The sequence below is a fragment of the Bombus fervidus genome, chromosome 19, assembly GCF_041682495.2.
Source record: "Bombus fervidus isolate BK054 chromosome 19, iyBomFerv1, whole genome shotgun sequence".
In the NCBI taxonomy this organism is placed as follows: domain Eukaryota; kingdom Metazoa; phylum Arthropoda; class Insecta; order Hymenoptera; family Apidae; genus Bombus; species Bombus fervidus.
The window spans coordinates 331,883-358,020 of NC_091535.2; the positions used below are offsets into that span (position 1 = coordinate 331,883).

Below are 26,138 nucleotides of genomic sequence, written 5' to 3' on the forward strand. Positions count from 1 at the left end.
GGAAAGCATTCCAACCCTCTAGAAAGCATTCCAACCCTCTAGAAAGCATTCCAACCCTCTAGAAAGCATCCCAACCCTCTAGAAAGCATTCCAACCCTCTAGAAAGCATTCGAATTATCTAAAAATGTATTCCAACTCTGTCGAAAGCATTCCAACCCTGTAGAATGCATTCCAAGCCTGTAGAAAGCGTTCCAACCCTGTAGGAAGAATTCCTACCCTGTAGCAAGAATACCAACCCTGTAGGAAGCATTCCAACTCTGTACAAAGGTATTCCAACTCTGTATAAAGGTATTCCAACTCTGTCGAAAGCATTCCAAACCTTTAGGTAGCATTCCAACTCTGCACAAAGGTATTCCACCTCTGTCGAATCCATTCCAACCCTCTAGAAAGCATTCCAACCGTGTACATAATATTCTAACTCTGTACGAAGGTATTCCAGCTCTGTCGAAAGCATTCCAACCCTCTAGAATGCATTCCAACCCTCTAGAAAGCATTCCAACCCTCTAGAAAGCATTCCAACCCTGTAGAAAGCATTGCAACCCTGTACAAATGTATTCCAACTCTGTCGAAAGCATTCCAACTCTGTCGAGAGCATTCCAACGCTCTAGAAAGCATTCCCACCCTGCATAAAGGTATTCCAACTCTGTCCACAGCATTCCCACAGTGCATAAAGGTATTCCAACTCTGTCAAAAGCATTCCAACCCTGTAGGAAGCATTCCAACTCTGTACAAAGGTATTCCAACTCTGTCGAAAGCATTCCAACCCTGTAGAAAGCATTCCAACACTGTACATAACATTCTAACTCTGAACAAAGGTATTCCAACTCTGTCGAAAGCACTGCAACCCTGTAGAAAGCATTCCAACACGGTCGAAAGCAGTCCAAGCCTGTAGAAAGCATTCCAAACCTGTAGAAAGCATTCCAAGCCGTTAGAAAGCATTCCAACTCTGTACAAAGGTATTCCAACTCTGTACAAAGGTATTCCAACTCTGTACAAAGGTATTCCAACTCTGTACAAAGGTATTCCAACTCTGTACAAAGGTATTCCAACTCTGTACAAAGGTATTCCAACTCTGTCGAAAGCATTCCAACCCTGTAGAAAGCAGTCCATCTCTGTACAAAGGTATTCCAACTCTGTACAAAGCATTCCAACCATGTAGATAGCATTCCATCCCTGTAGAAAGCAATCCAATCCTGTAGAAGGCATTCCAATCCTGTAGAAGGCATTCCAAATCTGTACAAAGGTATTCCAACTCTGTACAAAGGTATTCCAACTCTGTACAAAGGTATTCCAACTCTGTACAAAGGTATTCCAACTCTGTCAAAAGCATTCCAACCCTGTAGAAAGCATTCCAACTCGGTCGAAAGCATTCCAAGCCTGTAGAAAGCATTCCAAGCCTGTAGCAAGCATTCCAAGCCTGTAGAAAGCATTCCAAGCCTGTAGAAAGCATTCCAACTCTGTACAAAGGTATTCCAACTCTGTACAAAGGTATTCCATCTCTGTTCAAAGCATTCCAACCATGTAGATAGCATTCCATCCCTGTAGAAAGCAATCCAATCCTGTAGAAGGCATTCCAATCCTGTAGAAGGCATTCCAAATCTGTACAAAGGTATTCCTACTCTGTACAAAGGTATTCCAACTCTGTACAAAGGTATTCCAACTCTGTCAAAAGCATTCCAACCCTGTAGAAAGCATTCCAACTCGGTCGAAAGCATTCCAAGCCTGTAGAAAGCATTCCAAGCCTGTAGAAAGCATTCCAAATCTGTACAAAGGTATTCCAACTCTGTACAAAGGTATTCCAACTCTGTACAAAGGTATTCCAACTCTGTACAAAGGTATTCCAACTCTGTCAAAAGCATTCCAACCCTGTAGAGAGCATTCCAACTCGGTCGAAAGCATCCCAAGCCTGTAGAAAGCATTCCAAGCCTGTAGAAAGCATTCCAAGCCTGTAGAAAGCATTCCAAGCCTGTAGAAAGCATTCCAACTCTGTACAAAGGTATTCCAACTCTGTACAAAGGTATTCCCACCCACCATAAAGGTATTCCAACTCTGTCCAAAGCATTCCCACCCTGCATAAAGGTATTGCAACTCTGTCCAAAGCATTCCAACCCTGTAGGAAGCATTCCAACTCTGTACAAAGGTATTCCAACTCTGTACAAAGGTACTCCAACTCTGTCGAAAGCATTCCAAACCTTTAGGAAGCATTCCAACTCTGTACAAAGGTATTCCAACTCTGTCGAAAGCTTTCCAACTCGGTCGAAAGCATTCCAAGCCTGTAGAAAGCATTCCAAACCTGTACATAACATTCTATCTCTGTACAAAGGTATTCCAACTCTGTCGAAAGCATTCCAATCCTGTAGAAAGCATTCCAAACCTGTACATAACATTCTAACTCTGTACAAAGGTATTCCAACTCTGTCGAAAGCATTCCAATCCTGTAAAAAGCATTCCAAACCTGTACATAACATTCTAACTCTGTACAAAGGTATTCCAACTCTGTCGAAAGCATTCCAACCCTGTAGAAAGCATTCCAACCCTGTAGAAAGCATTCCTACTCGGTCGAAAGCATTCCAAGCCTGTAGAACGCATTCCAACTCTGTACAAAGGTATTCCAAGCCTGCAGAAAGCATTCCAAACCTGTAGAAAGCATTCCAAGCCTGTAGAAAGCATTCCAAGCCTGTAGAAAGCATTCCAACTCTGTACAAAGGTATTCCAACTCTGTACAAAGGTATTCCAACTCTGTACAAAGGTATTCCAACTCTGTCGAAAGCATTCCAACCCTGTAGAAAGCATGCCAACTCGGTGGAAAGCATTCCAAGCCTGTAGAAAGCATTCAAACTCTGTACAAAGATATTCCAACTCTGTCGAAAGCATTCCAAGCATGTAGAAAGCATTCCAAGCCTGTAGAAAGCATTCCAAGCCTGTAGAAAGCATTCCAAGCCTGTAGAAAGCATTCCAAGCCTGTAGAAAGCATTCCAACTCGGTCGAAAGCATTCCGAGCCTGTAGAACGCATTCCAACTCTGTACAAAGGTATTCCAAGCCTGCAGAAAGCATTCCAAGCCTGTAGAAAGCATACCAACTCTGTACAAAGGTATTCCAACTCTGTACAAAGGTATTCCAACTCTGTACAAAGGTATTCCAACTCTGTCGAAAGCATTCCAACCCTGTAGAAAGCATTCCAAGCCTGTAGAAAGCATTCCAAACCTGTAGAAAGCATTCCAAGCCTGTAGAAAGCATTCCAAGCCTGTAGAAAGCATTCCAACTCTGTACAAAGGTATTCCACCTCTGTCGAAACCATTCCAACCCATTTGAAATCATTCCAACCGTGTACATAATATTCTAGCTCTGTGCAAAGGTATTCCAACTCTGTCGAAAGCATTCCAAGCCTGTAGGAAGCATTCCAACTCTGTACAAATGTATTCCAACTCTGTACAAAGGTATTCCAACACTGTCCAAAGCATTCCAAACCTGTAGGAAGCATTCCAACTCTGTACAAAAGTATTCCAACTCTGTCGAAAGCATTCCAACCATGTAGAAGGCATTCGAACTCTGTACAAAGGTATTCCAGCTCTGTCAAGAGCATTCCAACCCTGTAGAAAGCATTCAAACTCTGTACAAAGGTATTCCAACTCTGTCGAAAGCATTCCAACCCTGTAGAAAGCATTCCAACTCGGTCGAAAGCATTCCAAGCCTGTAGAAAGCATTCCAAGCATGTAGAAAGCATTCCCAGCCTGTAGAAAGCATTCCAAGCCTGTAGAAAGCATTCCAACTCTGTACAAAGGTATTCCAACTCTGTACAAAGGTATTCCAACTCTGTACAAAGGTATTCCAACTCTGTCGAAAGCATTCCAACCCTGTAGAAAGCATTCCAACTCGGTGGAAAGCATTCCAAGCCTGTAGAAAGCATTCAAACTCTGTACAAAGGTATTCCAACTCTGTCGAAAGCATTCCAAGCATGTAGAAAGCATTCCAAGCCTGTAGAAAGCATTCCAAGCCTGTAGAAAGCATTCCAAGCCTGTAGAAAGCATTCCAAGCCTGTAGAAAGCATTCCAATCCTGTAGAAAGCATTCCAACTCTGTACAAAGGTATTCCAACTCTGTACAAATGTATTCCAACCCTGTAGAAAGCATTCCAACTCGGTGGAAAGCATTCCAACTCGGTGGAAAGCATTCCAAGCCTGTAGAAAGCATTCAAACTCTGTACAAAGGTATTCCAACTCTGTCGAAAGCATTCCAAGCATGTAGAAAGCATTCCAAGCCTGTAGAAAGCATTCCAAGCCTGTAGAAAGCATTCCAAGCCTGTAGAAAGCATTCCAAGCCTGTAGAAAGCATTCCAATCCTGTAGAAAGCATTCCAACTCTGTACAAAGGTATTCCAACTCTGTACAAAGGTATTCCAACCCTGTACAAATGTATTCCAACTCTGTCGAAAGCATTCCAACTCTGTCGAGAGCATTCCAACGCTCTAGAAAGCATTCCAACCCTGCACAAAGGTATTCCAACCCTGTAGAAAGCATTCCAACCCTGTAGAAAGCATTCCAACCCTGTAGAAAGCATTCCAACTCTGTAGAAAGCATTCCAACTCTGTAGAAAACATTCCAACTCTGTAGAAGGTATTCCAACTCTGTATGGAGCGTTCCAACTCTGTAGGACGTTTTCCAACTCTGTACAATGTTTTCCAACCCTGTCCACCGTTCTCCAACGGTGTCCAACGGAGTCCAACGGTGTCCCACGTAGTCCCACGGTGTCCCACGTCGTCCCACGGTGTCCCACGGTGTCCCACGTCGTCCCACGGTGTCCCACGGTGTCCCACGTCGTCCCACGGTGTCCCACGTCGTCCCACGGTGTCCCACGTCGTCCCACGGTGTCCCACGTCGTCCCACGGTGTCCCACGTCGTCCCACGGTGTCCCACGTCGTCCCACGGCGTCCCACGGCGTCCCACGGCGTCCCACGTCGTTACACAGCGTCCCACGTCGTAACACAGCGTCCCTCGTCGTAACACAGCGTCCCACGTCGTAACACAGCGTCCCACGTCGTAACACAGCGTCCCACGTCGTAACACAGCGTCCCACGTCGTTCCACGGCGTCCCACGGCGTCCCACGGCGTCCCACGGCGTCCCACGTCGTTCCACGGCGTCCCACGTCGTTCCACGGCGTCCCACGTCGTTCCACGGCGTCCCACGTCGTTCCACGGCGTCCCGCGGCGTCCCACGGCGTCCCACGTCGTTCCACGGCCTCCCACGGTGTCCCACGCTGTAGTCCAGTGTAGGTCATCCAAAATTCTTTTGGCGGCTTCTGGATATCCACACTGGACCAACGGTATCCAACGGTATCCAACGGTGTCCCACGGCGTCCCACGTCGTTCCACGGCGTCCCACAGCATCCCACGGCGTTCCACAGCATCCCACGGCGTTCCACGTCTTTCCACGGCGTTCCACGTCTTTCCACGGCGTCCCACGTCGTTCCACGGCGTCCCACGTCGTTCCACGTTGCAGTCCAGTTTAGATTATCCAAAATTCTCTTCGTATTTTTTCTTGATCTAAACTGGACTGTATTAGCATGGTTCTTAGCTTGGTATCGAATTATTGTACAATGTTTGTACTGATCGATATAATTGTTTTCCAAAAATTAATCATCTGATTAATCCATGAAAAAGATTACATTGATCAGTACAAAATTGTACAATAATTCGCAATCGTACTGGTAACGTTCGATATCAAAGATACATTTGTCTAACTTGGAACGAGAGAAGGAAAATGAAACTATTGACACTGCATATACAATTTAAAGTCTGGCATAAGAGAAATACGACTCCTTGTACTAAAGTTATGAAGTTATCGAAAAGTTATATTAAGTTATATAAACATGCTATATGTTTCTCTTACAAATGGGAAAACGGGAAGAAACCTGAACAATCAGGCAATGAAAGAAAAATCATTTGGGTATCTAGCATACATATTTAATATGCTATGAAATTTTCAAATATGTAACTGAAATGTATTTTCTGTAAATTGATAAATTTGAAACAAACATATTTACTGGATTGAGTATATGAAAGAAACAGGTATCTTTAAAACGAGAACATTTTATACATGAAAAATAAACTAGTACTAATGATCAATTATAGATCAAATTACTATTGATTAAATTTTAGCGAATATAGAGAATCATTTGTATCTTTTTAATCGAAACTAGGGTTACGTTGAAAACAAGAATTTTAAGTAATAGAATTTAAACTGAATTAAAAATTAAAAATTTCATTTAAAATAACTAAGATGAGAGAAAACCCGCTTATTAGAAAATCACTTGCTTCGTCTTTTAACTTTTAACAGTATCTGTTATTTCCTACAACAACATAGTGACTCGCAACATAATGTACCGAAAGAGATGCACATAAATAATTTTGTTCAGAATTTTTGTTACAAACGTGACGATTATCGCGAATGAACTTTTGTTTCATGCAAATTGTTACGCCACGAGGCTCAGTAGAGATCATATTTCCAACCGTCGCTCGCGGTCCTTCAGCGTCGCAGATATATCCTCTTATCTGCCCGACGAAAAACATAGATTGTATCGACGAGCGCATAATGATCACGCAGGCCGACTTCTTTGTTAAAATAACGGTCCGAAATCGACGGTTCCAGAACTCGCTGCCTGGTGACAACTATGCGCTTGTCACGTAAAATAATAAAAAAACACAAAAAATAATAAAAAACATAAAAAAAAGACAGAATTTATTTCTTCACACTTGATTTACACTTGACTTCCGAACTCTAGGAGCGACTTTTTAAGACTGAAGCTCTTACAATTCCGCCTTTAAAAACTGATTTGTTTCTTTCTTTGTCATCCCTCAATATCCCCACTATCCACGCGTTTGTTAGCCGTTCTCGTATATTCGGCAAAAGGACCGTTGGGATATTGAGGGTTCATTGAGCACTTCGCCTCACCGACATACACTGTCGCCGAGTGCGGCCGCATCTTTATTTCTATCATCAGCGGTTCCGAAGCGCGGCCCGGTCTTTGATGTAGATCGAGGTGTAGTTGATGTTACATACCCCCCTCCTTAGATTGATTTTGGTCCTTCAAAATCTTAGTACTTCTGCAGATCATTTCCAGGTCAATTGGCTTTTCTGGTATCGCTATATAAATATATGTCGTTAAGTATTTTTTTTTTTTTTTGTTTTAACGGTAGAATTTCTGTTTGCGTGTTGGCTAAATATACTACAGTTATGAAGATCGTCCTGGAAAATAAGGTTTTAAACGGTTTCCATTGATTTTCTTAATATTACCTTCTATCAAAATTTCATAGTAAGGTGTTTTAACTTTTTCGATGGTGTAGGGTCCTAACCATTCTATATCTAATTTATGTTCTTTATGATCATTATGTATTAAAACTCTATCACCTTCTTTAAATATGGACTGTGGTTTTATTATTCGTCGTCTTTGATCTCTTTGGTACCTTTGTTTACTCTTAATCAATTGGTCGCGAGCTTTTGAAAGTCTAGAATCCCATTCCCGTTTTCTGAATGCTACTTCGTCCGCGTAAGTGCGTTGTGGATTTCGTGAAATTGTCGAGTGTAAATTTGCTTTATGTCCGAATGTTAATTCAAAAGGTGTATAACCGGTCGAGTCGTGTATCATAGTATTGTAAGCCAAGCATATGAAGTTTAAATGTTCGTCCCATTCTTTCTCCGAGTCCTTTTGAACACTTTTTAACATGTCTGCTATTACGGCGTGAGTTCGTTCTAATGATCCATTACTTTGAGGGTGGAAACTAATAGTTTTAATATGTTTTATTTTGAAAGCTTCTTCGTATTTTTGCATTAAACTACTAATAAAATTTTGTCCTCTATCTGTCAGTATTTTCTTAGGTGCTGAAAATATGTATATATAATGATTTAGCAAAGAATTCCAAATAGTTTCTGTTTGTTGGTTTTTTATAGGAACAAGGATAAGGTATTTCGTGAGTTCGTCATGAATGGAAAGTATAAAGGAATTGCCTTGTTTCGTTTTCTTCAACGGTCCTAATATATCCATTGCTATCTTGTCATTTGGTTCCAACGGTGTGTCGGGTATGCATGGTTCTTCTTTGGGTCGAATCCTAGTCATATTTGCGGTTTGACAGGTATCACAGGTCTTGATGCGTTCTTGAATTTTTTCCATAAGATTCGGAATTTTGTATCTTTCTCTTATCCTATCATATGTTTTTTGTATTCCAGGATGCCCCATTAAATCGTGGTTCTCTTGCAGAATTTCCTCGATTTGTTCTTCAGTAAATTCCTGAATTGGCTCCCATGCTAGTGTAAATTTTTTATTTTCATCGATGCTGTTGTGGAATAGAATCATTCTCTTGATTTCATTCTTCTCGGTTTCTGTGAAGTCGTAATCTCCAAAACCTATTTTTCTATTCCTTTGAAGGATATTTCCTATCTTGTTGAGCCATGTTCGAGGTTCATAGTCTCCAAGTTGTGTTTTCTTCAGTTGGTAGAAACTTTTGTCGTTAGGACAGATTTTTAAGTACTTTGGTTTCTCGCTAGATCCGATCCATAGTCCATACTCAAATAGAATATCGTATTCGGAGTCAAGTTCTGCGTTAAGTTCTTCGTTCGTAAGTGTAACTGGTTCGTTGGTTGCACAATGTATTCTACTGAGTGCGTCAGCAGCAGTGTTGTCTTTTCCTTTGGTATATTCGATGTCGTATTCGTATTCCTCGAGTTTCAGCCTCCATCGCATAAGTCTCGATGAAGGGTCTTTACAATTTTGAAGCCATTTAAGAGCTTGGTGGTCTGTTCTAATGGTAAATCGTCGTCCAAGTAGATATTGTCGGAGGCGTTTAACTGCCCATACTATTGCTAATAATTCTTTCTCGGTTGTAGAGTAATTACGTTCAGGTGGATTTAAAGTTCGCGATATATAACTGCATGGATGTCCGTCTTGGGATAGAATGGCTCCTATTCCTTCGTTACTCGCGTCAGTGGTTAGTGTGAATGGTTTACTATAATCTGGATATTTTAACACGGGAGAGTCACATAACTTTTGTTTCAGAGTATCAAATGCGTCTTGAGTTTTGTCAGTCCAATGGAATGGCGTGTCTTTCTTAGTGAGTTCGGTAAGTGGTTTTGCTAGTTTTGAAAAGTTGCGGATAAATTTTCTGTAATAACCTGCCAGTCCGAGGAAAGATTTTACTTCTGTTGGGTTTTTGGGTTGTCTAAAGTTTTTTACTGCTTCTATCTTCTTTGGATTTGGTTTTACTCCTTCCGCTGTTACGATATGTCCGAGATATTCTAATTCCGGTTTCAAAAATTCGCACTTATCTGGTTGTATTTTCAATCCTAACTCTCTAAGTCTTTGTAATACGATAGCTAAGTTTTGGTTGTGTTCTTCTATCGATTGACCAAAAATGATAATATCGTCCAAATATACAAAGCAGTGTTTGTTAATAAGTCCACGAAGTGCAGTGTCCATCATTCTTTGAAATGTCGCCGGCGCGTTTTTGAGTCCAAACGGCATTCGGTTATAATGGTAATGTCCTTGTGGCGTGGAAAATGCTGTGTACTTCTTCGATTTTGGATCCATAGGAATTTGGTGGAATCCTGAGGATAGGTCTAAGGCGGAAAAGAATTTTGCGTTTCCTAACTGTGATAGTATGTCGTCTATATCTGGTAGTGGATATGCGTCTTGGTCTGTAAGTTCGTTGAGTTTTCGAAAGTCAATTACAATTCTCCATTTCTGTTTTCCCGAGGCGTCTGGTTTCTTTGGTACAACCCATACTGGAGAGTTATATGGGGAGTCGGAAGGTTCTATAATGTTTTTCTTAAGCATTTCGTCCGTTTGTCGTTTGATTTCTGTTTTGTGGCATTCAGGAGGTCGGTAGGATTTAGTGTTTATGACTTTGTTTTCTTTTAGAGTAATTGTATGTTTCGCAAGTGAAGTGCATGGTAAGAGTTCTGTTTCGAGATTGAAGACGTCCAAATAGTAAAGCAATAATTTTTCAATCGGTTCTCTAAGTGCTTTTTCTATGTGCGAAAGTCTAACTAAATCTCTGAATGTAGAAATTTGATCGTAGGTGTTAGAATTTTCGATAGCGTTAGTGATTTTTAGGTTTGACTCACCACCATTGATAAAGCATACTGAAGTTGGTTTTCCTTCTAGGTACACTGTTTTTGATATGGTTTGCCCAGGTAATATGGTCGTATCCTGTTGTAACAAAATAATATTATTGTCTAGTTTTAACTTATCATTAGAAAGTTCGAATTTGAATTGTTGTAACGCGGGTAAACCTAATATCCCATCTTCTATTAGTGGAAAATCATTATCCACTACATGGAAGTATACCTTTTTGCCAAACAGATTTATAATAACGCGTTCTGAAGTTTTGAATTTAGAATGTCCCATCGCGAATTTCGTTATAGGTGTTGGTTCTGTTCTTGATACCCATTTTCGCTTAAGTAGATTAATTCCTGCTCCTGTGTCGACAAGAAGTCTCCGTTTTGGTTCTCCAACTGGTCCAAGGAGCACTGTTGGGAGTTCTCCTGTAGTTGCGTTGATTCTAATTCTTTTATTTCCATTTCGATGTTGTTGATTGGAGGTGCTCGTTGTTGTAGGCCTGGTGTTCGAAAATTTGAACATTGGTTTGACGTGTGTCCAAGGCGTTTACATTTGAAGCATCGTAGTTGGGCTCGTTCTGCTAATGGTGAGCGTTCGATTTGTTGAAACGCAGTTCTTGGTCGCTGTGCGGGGGTATATTCAATCGCTTTGAGAGGTGTGGAGGTAGAGTTCGTTATTGGTCGTGGTTTATACTGTGGTCCATTATTGAGACGAGCAGTCTGTTGCTTGCGCGTTCTGTCTTCACGAAAATATCTTTCAATGTCGGCGGCGCGTTTCTCGGCTTCGATAACGTTGTACGGCGGATTGGCAAGTAGAACTTGTCATATTTCTGTTTTTAATCCTCGAATGAAATCTGTTACCGAATCTTTTAAAATTCTGTCGCTCATGGCACGTCTGGTTATTTCGTCCGGGTATTCATTGGTAATACTATACTGTAATTTGTTAAAAGATTTTCTAAAACGAATAATATAGCTTTGTACGCTTTCGTTAAATCCTTGTCTAACCTCTCATAATTGGTCTTGGTGTTCCCGAACCGAAGCTTGAGTTGCTACGTTCTGTCGTAATGCTTGGTATAAATGTGCGTATTCTGATATGTGTACGTTACGTATTGCCGTAGCTGCTTTTCCCGAAATTTTCTCTATCTTAATCATTTTTAATAATAAATGTTGTTCAGTACACATTACCCTCATCTCTCTAACTTCCTTAATAAATTCTTCTACTCCTATATCGTCTTCGCCGTTAAGTTGTGGGATGCACTTTAATGCGTCTTTAGCTTTAAGCTCTGGTTGTGTAAAACGTCGAGTAAAAGCTCTGTCTTCGGATAGCTGAGGTGGCATCTGAGGAGGTCCTCGAAGGGGTGGTTGGTCTTTAGCAGTGTGGGTTGTTTCGTCTGCAGTCATTAGCGAATTGGCTTCTGATACATCTCCCATACGTATTTTTGTTAAACTCTTTCCTACTAATGCGATCTCTGCTGCGAGTTTTTTGTTCTCTTCGTTTGCTGCGCGTTGAGTTTCGTCAATACGTAGTGTGAGTGTATTGATTTGTTGAGTGAAAGTTTCATTTTGTTTCTGTATTGCATCTAATATAGCCTTAACTGTTGGGTCTATCCCACTACTAGTTGAAGCGGCGTTAACAGTCTCGATTTTATCCTTTCGTGACGTTGCCATTATTATACTGATTGTATTATTTGTGCTTGAATGTCTCTTCTCGTTCTATATTTGGTAAAAGAATGCAGAGTTTCCTCACCTTGATCGTTTAACCCGTAGGAAAGGTTCCGTTGCGGTGTTCCTTTGTCAAAACGTCAAAAGTGTTTCCTCTGTTGGAGTGGTTCGTTGATCCTCAATCTTCAAGGTTGACCGTAGCCCGAAATGCGTAGTTTCGTTTACTTGAAGCTGATGGATCCTGGCAGGATCGCCAAAATGTCACGTAAAATAATAAAAAAACACAAAAAATAATAAAAAACATAAAAAAAAGACAGAATTTATTTCTTCACACTTGATTTACACTTGACTTCCGAACTCTAGGAGCGACTTTTTAAGACTGAAGCTCTTACAATTCCGCCTTTAAAAACTGATTTGTTTCTTTCTTTGTCATCCCTCAATATCCCCACTATCCACGCGTTTGTTAGCCGTTCTCGAATATTCGGCAAAAGGACCGTTGGGATATTGAGGGTTCATTGAGCACTTCGCCTCACCGACATACACTGTCGCCGAGTGCGGCCGCATCTTTATTTCTATCATCAGCGGTTCCGAAGCGCGGCCCGGTCTTTGATGTAGATCGAGGTGTAGTTGATGTTACACGCTCGTCCATACAATATATGTTTTTCGTGGGGCAGATAAGAGGATATATCTGCGACGCTGGAGGACTGCGAGCGACGGTTGGAAATATATCTACTGAGCCTCGTGGCGTAACACAAATGAAATTCGAATATTTATAAAATTCTACATTACTGTTAAAAGATTAAAAATATCGCGGTCGAAAACATTCTAAAAGTTATGGTTCTAAGAACGAACAATCACCAGCATTAATTCCAATCGCAATGAATTAAATTTTAAAAAATATTTCAAGCCTTCATAGCAACATTAAGATATTTCATTATAATACTTTTTTACGCATTAAATCGCTCACAATTTCATACATGTAAACAATATGACATATATATACATGTAATAAATGTATGTAATGTAATAATGTAAATATATACATGTAAATATAAATTATACATTCATAGTAAAGTTTTGTATTTTAGCAGTCATGGTAACAAAGGAATATGTCTTATAGCAGTATTTTCAGTAATGAACGTAGTAATAAGGAGTGCATTAATAAGGGACTCTGAAAAATAAACAAAGCAGTAGCCAGAAGGGCTACTAAAATTCAATCGTCTTCCACTCTATATAAACCCGATCAACGCGCCGAGAGTGGAACTGAATATTCTTCTTTCGCAACGCTAATTTACTACTAATATTTATGAAGCAAAAAATTCTCAAAATCAAACGCGAAGAGTGCTTCGTTATATCTGCAATATCAATTAATTTATCATTAAAAAAAAAAAAAAGAAAAGTCTGAAAATTCCCGAAACGAGACGCAACGCTAATAAATTTAAATCTACGCACTCGTATTTAAACAATACGCAACACTAATAGCGAGAGATCGTAGTGCAACCATTTAGGAGGTTGCTGATGAACGACCACACTTGCACAGCTCTTGCAGCTGTATCGTGTGATCCAGGAACAGTGTCCGACAAATACAGTCGGAAGGTTTGGGCATTCTGTAAACGCAACTCTACTTAACAAAACGCGATAATTCGTTGTCGCAACGCTAAAGGGAAAAATAAGTAGAACTCGCGATGGAACAACATCGCAACGCTAACTCTCAAAGTGAATTTAATGAAAATTATTATTTACTATATGAAAAAGCTACTTTAAATATTCTGGTATTGCTACTTGCAATACTATAAAATTAATTAAACACTTTTATAATCTAATTTTAAGCAATGCAAAACAGGAAAAATTCTAAAAATTGCAAAAGGCAATCGCGATATCGCAATTCGCAACTCTAAAGCAAACGCGATTATCATTTTATCGCAACTCTAATACAACCCGTAATTAATTTATCGCAACACTAATAAGAAAAATCACGAGTGGAGGGCTGGCATATCGCAGTGCAACCATTTAGGAGGTTGCCGATGAACGATCACACTTGCACAGCTCTTCCAGCTGTATCGTGTGAGCCAGAAACAGTGTCCGACAAATGCAGTCGGAGGGTTTGGGCATTTTATAAACGCAACTCTACTTAAGAAAACGCGATCATTCATTATCGCAACGCTAACAGGAAAAATTAGTAGAACTCGCGATGGAACAATATCGCAACGCTAACTCTTAAAGTGAATTTAATGAAAATTATTCTTTACTATATGAAAAAGCTACTTCAAATAATCTGATGCTGAAACTTGCAATACTATAAAATTAATTGAAAACTAACATTTTTATAATCTAATTTTAAACAACAGAAAAGAGGATAAATTCTGATACGTATAGTTCTATAAGAAATTCTAAAAATTCATAATAAAATTTGCAAAAGACGATTCACTACTCTAAAGCAAACGCGATTATCATTTTATCGCAACTCTAATTCAAACCGTAATCATTTTCTCGCCACACTAATGCAAAGCCGCGATATTATTTCGCAACTCTAATACAATCCGTGATTAATTCGTCGCAACACTAATACGAAAAATCGCGATTGGCCCAATGGGACGATGGACCGATATATACATCGGCCAAAAACTACTACTACTATTACTACAAACACTAAAAGCGAGCATAGTGACAAAGTAGTAACGATAATGACTTCCCATGCTCTGGACGACCCAGAGGATGGGTAGCCATTGGTAGTTGCCCTCTTGAGTGACAGTTTGTCGGGCCTCTTCGGCATATAGCCTCTTCTTTCTTCGAGCGCAATGCCCGCTGAAACTTAAATCTAAGCTCGAGACTTCTAAATCGCAAACAAAAAAAAAAAAACTTATAAAGGTGAAATAAAAATATAAACCGCGGAAGCTGATGGAAGTGCGCATGGACTGGCCAACGATCGCAGCTGTGATCGTTGCCCACTCGCATGTGCGTGCTCGAGCGATAAACGTTCGTTTCGAGCCCACGCGACCGCGACCGCGAAATTCGAAAAATCGATAGGCAAAACCAGAGACGAGAGCATGCTCTACTCGTGCCAGTTTCACCGTCGATTTTTCAAACCAATTTCCAGAAACAAGTTGGTCACACGAAAATGTGCCTACCCGACCAGAGACTGTGCCAACCTGCCCGGCCCTACCTACTTATAATTAACAGACACACCAGAAAGTATACTACCTATCCTACCTAGCGCTATATTTAAAAATGGCAAAACAGGCACACCAACACACTCGCTCCACGGTTCTCACGCAAACGCCCGGGTGCAAAGGACCTACACTAGAGAGGACGTCCCGGGACGCCTCCGACACCCGAGCTTAGCAAACATGCACACTCTAAGGGTACGTACTTTTTTCCTGAAATCGACTGACGAAGGCTAGTGATCATTGCGTACAACGTGATAAAACACGTCTCCAGAAATTATATTTTTTATATGAATACAAGTAAACTTGGAATTATATTTGCAATTGATAGCAATATTATGAGTGCATATACACTTAATCGCGTGGATGATATTATCACAAAATATGATTGTATCGAGACGTAAATTGAATCGATATATGTCTCGATATTTTTAATATTTGAAGTTTTAACGAATGAAAAAAAGCGACGCAATTCCACGGCCTAATAACACGCATACACAATGTGGAAATTACGTCGTGCACGATACACTAACGCATCGTCAGTCGCTGAGAAATTATTACATTACTTAATTCTAGATCATCGTGCCCAATGTCTTTCTCCCATTCAAGTAGCACCTGGGCACGTGAATGAGATCCTGACAATGGGCACGGAAAGGGTTAAACCTGAAAATCCTGATCTAAAAAGATGATTAGTTTGTCCAATTTTTATTTAACGGGCTAACTTTCTTTGATTTTATATGTCATTACTTCGTTTCATATTGTAATAACTCTACTTTATTAATTTCATAAATAAGAACAAAATTTTAATATTGCAAAAGAGGTAGCGTTAATTGAAAAAGGATTAAGATTCGATCAAATGGAACAGTTGACTCTAAATATATTACTAAGAAAGAAATAATCTCAGGCGATCTCTTTATCAAAGCACATACTCGAAAATGCAGAAGCAGTGTTCAAAATTATTGCTTTGATTAAAACACCTGCCTGTCGCGAAGTGTCTTCTTGCACGTAAAATTTCACACATTTTTGTACGGAAAAAAATGAATTTTACTTAATATTGACTTACCCGATAAACGTGACTTAATATTGTCACGATCAATTCATTGCTAAAAATCAAGTATATTTATGTCATACAGGTATATTCGTGTAGATATTTGTCATTTGCAAATATTCATACGGAATATTAACATGTATATTTATAAATTACATATTATATAAATAACACGAATATATTCGGAAATGTATATGTTTAACCTAACTATTAAAAAACTAATTATTATAATCGCGATATGCAAGAAGACCTATCCTAAACTAATAAATTTGAAAAAAGAATGTTACTACTCACGGGTATAAAAAATACCCGCGGTCACTATGCTCGCAAGAAATTCTACGTAATACAACCGGTCACCCGTGCCGATTCGGACCTTTCATCCTACGACATGATTGAGTGACCGGAGGAACAGAAATGCATGCGACTCACGATAAGATGCGAGGAACGTAGTCATCGATGATATGGTAGCTCAGGGAAAGTCGTCGTGAAGACCGTTATCAAGGAGGAGTCATGCAATCCCATCATGGAAAAAGCTGTAACAATGCATCGAATATTATTATTTGCTCATAGATATAACGTTAATTAATTGGAAAATTTAAAGCAGTGGAGGATTAATGTCTATTAATCTTCATTAAAATTTTAATGACAATAATCAAATTAGGAGTAGCAAATTGAAATATAAACAATAGAATTAAACAATTTACATATTTCTTACATTCTTGGCTTTTGAAGCACCACTAGGTCCTTTTCAGGAAGCAGGAGAAAGAGGAAGGAGTGATAAACCTTTAACAAAACATATGTCTTCTTATAGATATATAAATAATACATGCGTGAATAATTTATTTTGAAAATTAAGTAATGATTCAGCAAAAAATTTTTTAATAACGTAATATGGAATTCTATGAAATCCTTAAACTCTAATAACAATAAAAAAGTTAAACTGTTAGTGAACTCTAATTACTGTAACAACTGAAACTCTGATATTAAAGTATAAAATCAGACTTGTTTTTTCATTTTGAATAATTAAAGCAAAATATAAGGAATAAAATTAGTTGGAGTACAATATGCAAGAATTCTTACATGCTTAGTTTTGAAGCATCACTGCTTCCTTCCAGAAGCACTGGAAAAAGTAGAAATTATGAAAAACTGAAACAAAACATATGAAATATTATAATTTGTTCTTAAAAATATATCGTTCATTGTTAGAAAAAGTCTAAACTCTATTTAAAGTTGAAATATTAAAGAAATAAAAATTGAAATTGTGTTAAAATCCAACTACTATAAAAATTTTTCTCATTATATTATATTAATTTTTTCTCATTTCAATATACAAAAATATAATAATTTCGCAATAGATTGTTTTCTAATAACAATTAAATGATTTGCATAATTTCCTATATATTAATATAAAAACATTAATTAATTACTTAATAGTATATCTGATTATTAACGATAATCTATATACCCGAAACATTTTTATATGTGAACAGTTTTAAATGTGATTTATTTCACCTCTTTTTCTTTCTTCTTAATATTTTCAACAAATTATGCAACTATTTATAAAATGATGTTATTATATGCCAATTGTAAGCTGTATAGCAATTATTTAGCAAATATCGATTACTATTGATCCAATAAAAAAAGAAAATAGTCGTGCACGTACCTCTGCTTTGTTATAATACTTCAATCGTTACCAAATCTGCATGAGAAATCAACGACTCGATTTATTAATAATCATCTATGACGTCCATCTTGTTTCAGTTCGAATTATGGAATTGTTAATCGCTTGTGGCGTCTGTGATCTGGACCCCTATTCTTTCAATCATGTAACCAGCCAATAATCTACACAAAAGAAAACCAACAATTTCAAATAAATGTACGACAAGACCGATAATTTGCAATAACAGAAGAAACTATAGTAAAGGCCGGTAATGTGAATAAAGTAATAATAGAACCCAAATTCTACCTCAAAGATCGATAATATGAACGATCAATAACTGTAAATTGACAAATACGCAGTCAATGATAAAAGTAAAAGAAAATTTTGAGATACAATATAATTTTACTAAGATGATAATCAATAAACGATTAAATACGAACGTACTATTTGAATGAACCAGATAGAAGCGTAGAATCGTTGATAAAGTCGAAATAAAACAACAGGATGACGCCCGAATTTTCGCTGCACGACTTTCAGAAACATGTCACCGCTCGGTTAGGTTGGAACTACGACTTTCCAATATTCCGGACCAATAGGAGCGCTTCATATGACGTCACAATTCATTGCGCCAATAGGTACGCTCGATTTGACTTCGCAATATATTCCGCTAATAAGAACGCTCGATTTTCGTATACACGAGCACGCGCAAATTTATTGTATTCAAACAGTCAAATTGATGGAATTGAGAAATAGAAAACATATTTAAGACAATGTTCAGTAACAATTACGAATAAGATTATGTTCTTAATGAAAATCTTTTATATTACATGAGTGTAGCTGCTACTATTAAACAAAATATTCTATTAGTAAGAATATCATTACGGTATATTGCTTAATTATTCATACAATTATTAATAAATATATTTCAATGATTCAAACATTGTAATAAATAGAAAAACGTGACAAAAATGTTAGCAATTTACAATGGTCTTTGAGAATTAATAGCGGAACTATCATGAAAAGAGAAATTTCTTTAATTGAGAATAATTTATTATCATTATTTACTGTGCTATTAATTGATATAAAAATTCTAAAATTTTTATTACTATAACATGATCTTATATTTGAAAGTAAAACAACGCGTAAGAACATATTAGATTTATATATTTAATAATTAATTATTGAATAATGGTATATGCTTGTAATTAAGTTATGAAAATTGATAAAATATTATAATGAATCATCAAAGTAGAAAATGTTTGTAAAAGAATCCCGAAAAATAAATAATTATTACAAATGGAAATATTATGTAGATTCTTTCACTTCTCGACTCCTGACCACTAGTCAACTTCATCTTTGGCTATTATAGTAAAATTATGTTTGTCATAAACTGATATTGAATATTGATTAAAACAGTTCTACGTCAAAAAGTAGTACCATAGAAATGCAAATTTAGTTTCAACTGATAAAAAATATAAAAATTATAGAAATGGTTATTATAATAAATTGTTGAAAGCGTTAATTTACAATAAAAATTAAAAAATGATTAAATTCGTTTGTGTTATAATGGAAAAACCAACTTTTAAGATATCAACAAACCGTTACCGTTCGATTGGCATTTCGGCACATTGTCAAGTGCATACCAGTGGTATATAAGGAACACGAGATTAACACACAGCATGCGCATTCTAAGGTACATACTATTTTCCTGAAATCGACTGACGAAGGCTAGTGATTGCGTAAAACGTAATAAAACACGTCTAAGGAAATGATATCGTTAAAATAAACGTAAGAAGACTTGGAATTATAATTGTAATTGACGGCAATATACGTTATAACGTAATGCTACATAACGTTATACGTTATAAGGTAATAGTATATAACGTTATACGTTATAACGTAATGCTACATAACGTTATACGTTATAAGGTAGTAGTATATACTCCTGACTAGTGGTCAGGAGTCGAGAAGTGAAAGAATCTACATAATATTTCCATTTGTAATAATTATTTATTTTTCGGGATTCTTTTACAAACATTTTCTACTTTGATGATTCATTATAATATTTTATCAATTTTCATAACTTAATTACAAGCATATACCATTATTCAATAATTAATTATTAAATATATAAATCTAATATGTTCTTACGCGTTGTTTTACTTTCAAATATAAGATCATGTTATAGTAATAAAAATTTTAGAATTTTTATATCAATTAATAGCACAGTAAATAATGATAATAAATTATTCTCAATTAAAGAAATTTCTCGTTTCATGATAGTTCCGCTATTAATTCTCAAGGACCATTGTAAATTGCTAACATTTTTGTCACGTTTTTCTATTTATTACAATGTTTGAATCATTGAAATATATTTATTAATAATTGTATGAATAATTAAGCAATATACCGTAATGATATTCTTACTAATAGAATATTTTGTTTAATAGTAGCAGCTACACTCATGTAATATAAAAGATTTTCATTAAGAACATAATCTTATTCGTAATTGTTACTGAACATTGTCTTAAATATGTTTTCTATTTCTCAATTCCATCAATTTGACTGTTTGAATACAATAAATTTGCGCGTGCTCGTGTATACGAAAATCGAGCGTTCTTATTAGCGGAATATATTGCGAAGTCAAATCGAGCGTACCTATTGGCGCAATGAATTGTGACGTCATATGAAGCGCTCCTATTGGTCCGGAATATTGGAAAGTCGTAGTTCCAACCTAACCGAGCGGTGACATGTTTCTGAAAGTCGTGCAGCGAAAATTCGGGCGTCATCCTGTTGTTTTATTTCGACTTTATCAACGATTCTACGCTTCTATCTGGTTCATTCAAATAGTACGTTCGTATTTAATCGTTTATTGATTATCATCTTAGTAAAATTATATTGTATCTCAAAATTTTCTTTTACTTTTATCATTGACTGCGTATTTGTCAATTTACAGTTATTGATCGTTCATATTATCGATCTTTGAGGTAGAATTTGGGTTCTATTATTACTTTATTCACATTACCGGCCTTTACTATAGTTTCTTCTGTTATTGCAAATTATCGGTCTTGTCGTACATTTATTTGAAATTGTTGGTTTTCTTTTGTGTAGATTATTGGCTGGTTACATGATTGAAAGAATAGGGGTCCAGATCACAGACGCCACAAGCGATTAACAATTCCATAATTCGAACTGAAACAAGATGGACGTCATAGATGATTATTAATAAATCGAGTCGTTGATTTCTCATGCAGATTTGGTAACGATTGAAGTATTATAACAAAGCAGAGGTACGTGCACGACTATTTTCTTTTTTTATTGGATCAATAGTAATCGATATTTGCTAAATAATTGCTATACAGCTTACAATTGGCATATAATAACATCATTTTATAAATAGTTGCATAATTTGTTGAAAATATTAAGAAGAAAGAAAAAGAGGTGAAATAAATCACATTTAAAACTGTTCACATATAAAAATGTTTCGGGTATATAGATTATCGTTAATAATCAGATATACTATTAAGTAATTAATTAATGTTTTTATATTAATATATAGGAAATTATGCAAATCATTTAATTGTTATTAGAAAACAATCTATTGCGAAATTATTATATTTTTGTATATTGAAATGAGAAAAAATTAATATAATATAATGAGAAAAATTTTTATAGTAGTTGGATTTTAACACAATTTCAATTTTTATTTCTTTAATATTTCAACTTTAAATAGAGTTTAGACTTTTTCTAACAATGAACGATATATTTTTAAGAACAAATTATAATATTTCATATGTTTTGTTTCAGTTTTTCATAATTTCTACTTTTTCCAGTGCTTCTGGAAGGAAGCAGTGATGCTTCAAAACTAAGCATGTAAGAATTCTTGCATATTGTACTCCAACTAATTTTATTCCTTATATTTTGCTTTAATTATTCAAAATGAAAAAACAAGTCTGATTTTATACTTTAATATCAGAGTTTCAGTTGTTACAGTAATTAGAGTTCACTAACAGTTTAACTTTTTTATTGTTATTAGAGTTTAAGGATTTCATAGAATTCCATATTACGTTATTAAAAAATTTTTTGCTGAATCATTACTTAATTTTCAAAATAAATTATTCACGCATGTATTATTTATATATCTATAAGAAGACATATGTTTTGTTAAAGGTTTATCACTCCTTCCTCTTTCTCCTGCTTCCTGAAAAGGACCTAGTGGTGCTTCAAAAGCCAAGAATGTAAGAAATATGTAAATTGTTTAATTCTATTGTTTATATTTCAATTTGCTACTCCTAATTTGATTATTGTCATTAAAATTTTAATGAAGATTAATAGACATTAATCCTCCACTGCTTTAAATTTTCCAATTAATTAACGTTATATCTATGAGCAAATAATAATATTCGATGCATTGTTACAGCTTTTTCCATGATGGGATTGCATGACTCCTCCTTGATAACGGTCTTCACGACGACTTTCCCTGAGCTACCATATCATCGATGACTACGTTCCTCGCATCTTATCGTGAGTCGCATGCATTTCTGTTCCTCCGGTCACTCAATCATGTCGTAGGATGAAAGGTCCGAATCGGCACGGGTGACCGGTTGTATTACGTAGAATTTCTTGCGAGCATAGTGACCGCGGGTATTTTTTATACCCGTGAGTAGTAACATTCTTTTTTCAAATTTATTAGTTTAGGATAGGTCTTCTTGCATATCGCGATTATAATAATTAGTTTTTTAATAGTTAGGTTAAACATATACATTTCCGAATATATTCGTGTTATTTATATAATATGTAATTTATAAATATACATGTTAATATTCCGTATGAATATTTGCAAATGACAAATATCTACACGAATATACCTGTATGACATAAATATACTTGATTTTTAGCAATGAATTGATCGTGACAATATTAAGTCACGTTTATCGGGTAAGTCAATATTAAGTAAAATTCATTTTTTTCCGTACAAAAATGTGTGAAATTTTACGTGCAAGAAGACACTTCGCGACAGGCAGGTGTTTTAATCAAAGCAATAATTTTGAACACTGCTTCTGCATTTTCGAGTATGTGCTTTGATAAAGAGATCGCCTGAGATTATTTCTTTCTTAGTAATATATTTAGAGTCAACTGTTCCATTTGATCGAATCTTAATCCTTTTTCAATTAACGCTACCTCTTTTGCAATATTAAAATTTTGTTCTTATTTATGAAATTAATAAAGTAGAGTTATTACAATATGAAACGAAGTAATGACATATAAAATCAAAGAAAGTTAGCCCGTTAAATAAAAATTGGACAAACTAATCATCTTTTTAGATCAGGATTTTCAGGTTTAACCCTTTCCGTGCCCATTGTCAGGATCTCATTCACGTGCCCAGGTGCTACTTGAATGGGAGAAAGACATTGGGCACGATGATCTAGAATTAAGTAATGTAATAATTTCTCAGCGACTGACGATGCGTTAGTGTATCGTGCACGACGTAATTTCCACATTGTGTATGCGTGTTATTAGGCCGTGGAATTGCGTCGCTTTTTTTCATTCGTTAAAACTTCAAATATTAAAAATATCGAGACATATATCGATTCAATTTACGTCTCGATACAATCATATTTTGTGATAATATCATCCACGCGATTAAGTGTATATGCACTCATAATATTGCTATCAATTGCAAATATAATTCCAAGTTTACTTGTATTCATATAAAAAATATAATTTCTGGAGACGTGTTTTATCACGTTGTACGCAATGATCACTAGCCTTCGTCAGTCGATTTCAGGAAAAAAGTACGTACCCTTAGAGTGTGCATGTTTGCTAAGCTCGGGTGTCGGAGGCGTCCCGGGACGTCCTCTCTAGTGTAGGTCCTTTGCACCCGGGCGTTTGCGTGAGAACCGTGGAGCGAGTGTGTTGGTGTGCCTGTTTTGCCATTTTTAAATATAGCGCTAGGTAGGATAGGTAGTATACTTTCTGGTGTGTCTGTTAATTATAAGTAGGTAGGGCCGGGCAGGTTGGCACAGTCTCTGGTCGGGTAGGCACATTTTCGTGTGACCAACTTGTTTCTGGAAATTGGTTTGAAAAATCGACGGTGAAACTGGCACGAGTAGAGCATGCTCTCGTCTCTGGTTTTGCCTATCGATTTTTCGAATTTCGCGGTCGCGGTCGCGTGGGCTCGAAACGAACGTTTATCGCTCGAGCACGCACATGCGAGTGGGCAACGATCACAGCTGCGATCGTTGGCCAGTCCATGCGCACTTCCATCAGCTTCCGCGGTTTATATTTTTATTTCACCTTTATAAGTTTTTTTTTTTTTGTTTGCGATTTAGAAGTCTCGAGCTTAGATTTAAGTTTCAGCGGGCATTGCGCTCGAAGAAAGAAGAGGCTATATGCCGAAGAGGCCCGACAAACTGTCACTCAAGAGGGCAACTACCAATGGCTACCCATCCTCTGGGTCGTCCAGAGCATGGGAAGTCATTATCGTTACTACTTTGTCACTATGCTCGCTTTTAGTGTTTGTAGTAATAGTAGTAGTAGTTTTTGGCCGATGTATATATCGGTCCATCGTCCCATTGGGCCAATCGCGATTTTTCGTATTAGTGTTGCGACGAATTAATCACGGATTGTATTAGAGTTGCGAAATAATATCGCGGCTTTGCATTAGTGTGGCGAGAAAATGATTACGGTTTGAATTAGAGTTGCGATAAAATGATAATCGCGTTTGCTTTAGAGTAGTGAATCGTCTTTTGCAAATTTTATTATGAATTTTTAGAATTTCTTATAGAACTATACGTATCAGAATTTATCCTCTTTTCTGTTGTTTAAAATTAGATTATAAAAATGTTAGTTTTCAATTAATTTTATAGTATTGCAAGTTTCAGCATCAGATTATTTGAAGTAGCTTTTTCATATAGTAAAGAATAATTTTCATTAAATTCACTTTAAGAGTTAGCGTTGCGATATTGTTCCATCGCGAGTTCTACTAATTTTTCCTGTTAGCGTTGCGATAATGAATGATCGCGTTTTCTTAAGTAGAGTTGCGTTTATAAAATGCCCAAACCCTCCGACTGCATTTGTCGGACACTGTTTCTGGCTCACACGATACAGCTGGAAGAGCTGTGCAAGTGTGATCGTTCATCGGCAACCTCCTAAATGGTTGCACTGCGATATGCCAGCCCTCCACTCGTGATTTTTCTTATTAGTGTTGCGATAAATTAATTACGGGTTGTATTAGAGTTGCGATAAAATGATAATCGCGTTTGCTTTAGAGTTGCGAATTGCGATATCGCGATTGCCTTTTGCAATTTTTAGAATTTTTCCTGTTTTGCATTGCTTAAAATTAGATTATAAAAGTGTTTAATTAATTTTATAGTATTGCAAGTAGCAATACCAGAATATTTAAAGTAGCTTTTTCATATAGTAAATAATAATTTTCATTAAATTCACTTTGAGAGTTAGCGTTGCGATGTTGTTCCATCGCGAGTTCTACTTATTTTTCCCTTTAGCGTTGCGACAACGAATTATCGCGTTTTGTTAAGTAGAGTTGCGTTTACAGAATGCACAAACCTTCCGACTGTATTTGTCGGACACTGTTCCTGGATCACACGATACAGCTGCAAGAGCTGTGCAAGTGTGGTCGTTCATCAGCAACCTCCTAAATGGTTGCACTACGATCTCTCGCTATTAGTGTTGCGTATTGTTTAAATACGAGTGCGTAGATTTAAATTTATTAGCGTTGCGTCTCGTTTCGGGAATTTTCAGACTTTTCTTTTTTTTTTTTTTAATGATAAATTAATTGATATTGCAGATATAACGAAGCACTCTTCGCGTTTGATTTTGAGAATTTTTTGCTTCATAAATATTAGTAGTAAATTAGCGTTGCGAAACAAGAATATTCAGTTCCACTCTCGGCGCGTTGATCGGGTTTATATAGAGTGGAAGACGATTGAATTTTAGTAGCCCTTCTGGCTACTGCTTTGTTTATTTTTCAGAGTCCCTTATTAATGCACCCCTTATTACTACGTTTATTACTGAAAATACTGCTATAAGACATATTCCTTTGTTACCATGACTGCTAAAATACAAAACTTTACTATGAATGTATAATTTATATTTACATGTATATATTTACATTATTACATTACATACATTTATTACATGTATATATATGTCATACTGTTTACATGTATGAAATTGTGAGCGATTTCATGCGTAAAAAAGTATTATAATGAAATATCTTAATGTTGCTATGAAGGCTTGAAATATTTTTTAAAATTTAATTCATTGCGATTGGAATTAATGCTGGTGATTGTTCGTTCTTAGAACCATAACTTTTAGAATGTTTTCGACCGCGATATTTTTAATCTTTTAACAGTAATGTAGAATTTTATAAATATTCGAATTTCATTTGTGTTACGCCACGAGGCTCAGTAGATATATTTCCAACCGTCGCTCGCAGTCCTCCAGCGTCGCAGATATATCCTCTTATCTGCCGG

General features: G+C 36.7%; 1 long non-coding RNA gene across 1 annotated transcript; it reads left to right on the forward strand.

The window, feature by feature from the left end:
• Window positions 1-20,395: 20,395 nt before the first annotated feature.
• Window positions 20,396-21,078, forward strand: LOC139996865 (uncharacterized). Its single transcript, XR_011802427.1, has 3 exons — window positions 20,396-20,489; window positions 20,752-20,934; window positions 21,041-21,078. It is a non-coding gene; the product is annotated as an uncharacterized lncRNA (long non-coding RNA).
• The last annotated feature ends 5,060 nt before the right edge of the window (window positions 21,079-26,138 follow it).